This window comes from Gigantopelta aegis, chromosome 3 (assembly GCF_016097555.1).
Source record: "Gigantopelta aegis isolate Gae_Host chromosome 3, Gae_host_genome, whole genome shotgun sequence".
In the NCBI taxonomy this organism is placed as follows: domain Eukaryota; kingdom Metazoa; phylum Mollusca; class Gastropoda; order Neomphalida; family Peltospiridae; genus Gigantopelta; species Gigantopelta aegis.
In genome coordinates, this window is record NC_054701.1 from 6,542,560 (window position 1) to 6,547,095 (window position 4,536).

Below are 4,536 nucleotides of genomic sequence, written 5' to 3' on the forward strand. Positions count from 1 at the left end.
TGAAGCACAGGACCGCTTTACACACTGTATGAAGCACAGGACCGCTTTACACACTGTATGAAGCACAGGACCGCTTTACACACTGTATGAAGCACAGGACCGGTTTTCACACTGTGAAACACAGGACTGCTTTACACACTGTATGAAGCACAGGACCGCTTTACACACTGTATGAAGCACAGGACCGCTTTCCACACTGTATGAAGGATAGGACCGCTTTACACATTGTATGAAACACAGGACCGTTTTACACACTGTATGAAACACAGGGCCGCTTTACACACTGTATGAAGCACAGGACCGCTTTACACACTGTATGAAGCACAGGACCGCTTTACACACTGTATGAAGCACAGGACCGCTTTACACACTGTATATGAACACACAGTATGAAACACAGGACTTTACACACTGTATGAAACACAGGACCGCTTTACACACTGTATGAAGCACAGGACCGCTTTACACACTGTAAGAAGGACACAGGACCAGGACCGCACAGGACCGCTTTACACACTGTATGAAGCACAGGACCGCTTTACACACTGTATGAAGCACAGGACCGCTTTACACACTGTATGAAGCACAGGACCGCTTTACACACTGCATGAAGCACAGGACCGCTTTACACACTGTATGAAACACAGGACCGCTTTACACACTGTATGAAGGACAGGACCGCTTTACACACTGTATGAAGCACAGGACCGCTTTACACACTGTATGAAGCACAGGACCGCTTTACACACTGTATGAAGCACAGGACCGGTTTTCACACTGTGAAACACAGGACTGCTTTACACACTGTATGAAGCACATGATCGCTTTACACACTATGATGAAGCACAGGACCGCTTTCCACACTGTATGAAGGATAGGACCGCTTTACACATTGTATGAAACACAGGACCGCTTTACACATTGCATGAAGGATAGGACCGCTTTACACACTGTATGAAACATCTCTCTCTCCTCTCTCTCTCTCTCTCTAAGATCATTTTCTCTCTATTATTTGGACTCCAAAGATTTTTTCTATTTACTCTCTCCCCTCTCTCTCTCTCTCTCTCTCTCTTCTCTCTCTCTCTCTCTCTCTCCTCTCTCTCTCTCTCTCTCTAACCTTTTCTCTCCCTTTCTCTCTATCCCTTTTCTTTCTCTCTCTGTCTCTGTCTTTCTCCACCCTTTCTCTGTCTATCTGTCTGTCGTCTATCTGTTTGCCTCTGTCTGTCTCTCTCTGTCTCTCTGTCTCTCTCTCTCTCTCTGTCTCTCTCTCTCTCTCTCTCTCTCTCTCTCTCTCTCTCTCTCTCTCTCTCTCTCTCTCTCTCTCTCTCTCTCTCTCTCTCTCATTCTATTTCCAATACTTACGTTTCAAGCGTTGCTTAACGACTAAGAAGGTAGTTGTTATGATGACAGCTATCAAAACCAAACTTATAATCAAACTGCTAACTATAATCCTGCTTGGTTTTCTGTTTTTGTCGTCCACAGCTGCTAAACGTAAAACAAAAACATAACAAAAACATTTATCATGGAAGATAATTTTCTTCTGACCTCCAAGTATCAAAATACAGATCTACCGTACATACCACAACACCCTTAATTAACAGGTGGTCTTTTCTTAATTTTTTGTGCTGGGGTGTCGTTAAATATTAATTCGTTCATTTCGATCCCCGATTCACACATGCCTGTTAAAACCTTTCTAATAAGCCACGTTATATTAAATAAAAATAAAAATAAGTACATGATCTGGTACCTATGTTGGCGGACAATGTACCTACTGCACAAGTCAATAACATTAAACTTTTTAATTGCTGGCACACAAAGTTAGCCCCTGACTGGTGCTTTGGACTATTTAAGCAGAAATTCCGACGTACAGAAATGAACACGCTGGCGGATATTTCCAACACTGTGAAGATGAGCACGCTCACAGATGTCAACAGAGCCCAGCTAGTTGGAAATGAGCAAGGCGACAGTAGTAGGTGGGTCTGTTGAACCCCATGTATGCAAATGAGCTAGGTCACGTGACCTGTCCTGCGCTCTGATTGGTTGACCTCTAAGGGACGTGGCCTCTTCTGATTGGCTGACCTCTAAGCGTGGGGGCGTGGCCTAATGACGTCACGTTCAGTGCACCTCGGGGTCGTGCAGCTGGCTGACCTTTAAGCGTGGGGACGCTACTGGGTTAATGACTTGGACAGCTGTGGGAACCTGACCTCTGTGTCAGGAAACACCGGATGTTGGTAAGATTGATGGGTGTGTTAACCGTCGGGGGTCCTTTGATGTACAGGAAACAGATGGTGCGGAAGTCGTTAATGACCCCTAGCGTGGTGTCGAATGATGGGGTGTTTATTTAACTGTGACAGCCGTTTGATGTACAGGAAACAGATGGTGTGGAAGTCGTTAAGATGGCAAGATGGATTTGACAGGTGTGGGTTGATTAAGGAGAACCAGTCAACGGGGAGTGGAAAATTCAAGGGGTTTTACCAGATGTCGGGGGAAAGGTTTGAAACGTGTCCATATACGGCGTTGCCATGAGTCATTTCAGAACGTGTTAAGACACGTCTTGAGTGGGGGTCTCTGCATAATGAGAAACAGTCAACGGGGGAGTGGAAAATTACAGAGGAAAATCCCCAAGGTTTTGCCAGATGTCGGGGGAAGGTTTGAAACGTGCCCATATACGACGTTGGCCATGAGTCACCCCAGAGAGCGTGTTCAGACACGTCTTGACCTCGAGATAGCGTGGGGACGCTCTTCTGCTCGTTGCGAACACAATTTCTTACAGAGTGTCAATAAACACCAGATGTTGGTCAGATTGATGGGTATGTTAACCGTAGGGGGTCCTTAGGGGAAACAGATGGTGCGGAAGTCGTTAATGACCCCTAGAGTGGTGTCGAATGACGGGGTGCTTATTTAACTGTGACATCTGTTCGTTTTGGCCATGAGTCATCCCAGAACGTGTTCAGACACGTCTTGACTTGACTTGAGATAGCGTGGGGGTCTGACGTCACAAGGAATGCCCGAATCATTGCTGTAGTCGGTGGTTAAGACCGGGGTAGATACCGGGGTTCGTATCCGGGTATCAACTGGTCATCACCCAGCCTTTTCACTAGCCACAGATGGCTGACGCGTGTCCAGGACAGCGTGCTTGAACCATAATTGAAATATGAGCACGGAAATAAGTTGAAATAAATACAAATAGTAAGCTTTGTTTTAAAAGTTTTAAAAGTTTAACGACACCACTAGAGCACATTGATTTATTAATCATTGGCTATTGGATGTCAAACATATGTGGTACTTTTCAAACATAAAGACGAAACCCGCTACATTATAGTAGCAAGGGGTCCTACACCAGCCCGCAGACAGGATAGCACATACCACACAACCCCCACTGTCTTAGATATCCACAGATAGCTGGTGTGTGTGTGCGGGCGTGCTTAAACCTTAACGGGATAGAGTATTTCGTATTGCTAGACATTCGTAGAGGATGGCCCCCGAGACTTCATAACAAGATTAGCCAATGAGAAGGTTGCTAGTTTGTTTTGAAATACGACCTTCTTTCATATCTCGCAATGATCGACGATGGTAATTTCAAAAATAAACAGACAAAGCATTCATATTACATATTTATCACTATAAAATAAATACTGAATGTATACTCAAACGATATATACCATTTAAAGAATAACAAACACGGGGGTGTTGGTAGTGGCATTTAACGTAAGAGCAGATAATCTCTCTCACCCCTACATTATCCCCACTGTCTTAGCCACAGATAACTGGCGCGCGACCTTAATGGGATAGAGGTACGGAAAAATAAATATAACCTCACATAGTTTGAAACTTTATTTCAACATTAATCACTTCCCACTGAGACAGATGTGTAGCTAGATCTCTTAAAATACAGAAATATCGTCTGCTATAGATACGTAATGAGAAACACACGCGGGTCACTTCCAAGTATTACTTTCTTACTACGCTGTGGTTGAAATATGATACCCCTGAAGCTACAAGGAAATGTTTTATTTAACGACGCACCGAAGCTTACAAAGTCGAGTTTAATTTCCCGGGTTATTTTTAGCGAAGCAGCCGATATTTTTCAAAGACAGAAAGAAATACAGTGGAAAAAGCAGATACACTTATTCGGTGGCCAGTAGGGGGAAGAAAGGAATGTGCGTAACAACCCAGCCCATTACAAACATTAATAAAGGAATGTATAGACGGCTTAACTGTTACGGAAAGAAAGGAATATGCGTGCGTGTGTGTGTGTGTTTGTGTGAAACACCCCAGCCCATTGCTTTGAAGAACTCAACGTTCCAACGTAACCTATGATCTTTTAACTGCATTTGAAACACGAGTATTTCCCTAGAGTACAAGCCTTTATAGACAACCAGTGTATTATGTCTGGTATGTCAAAGGCCGTGGTATGTGCTGCCCTGTACACACAGCTCTTGCTACTATAAAGTAGCGGTAGAAATATCCAATCACAAATCTAGTCATAGAGTAGAAAACACAAACAACAAACGCAGAGAGAGAGAGAGAGAGAGA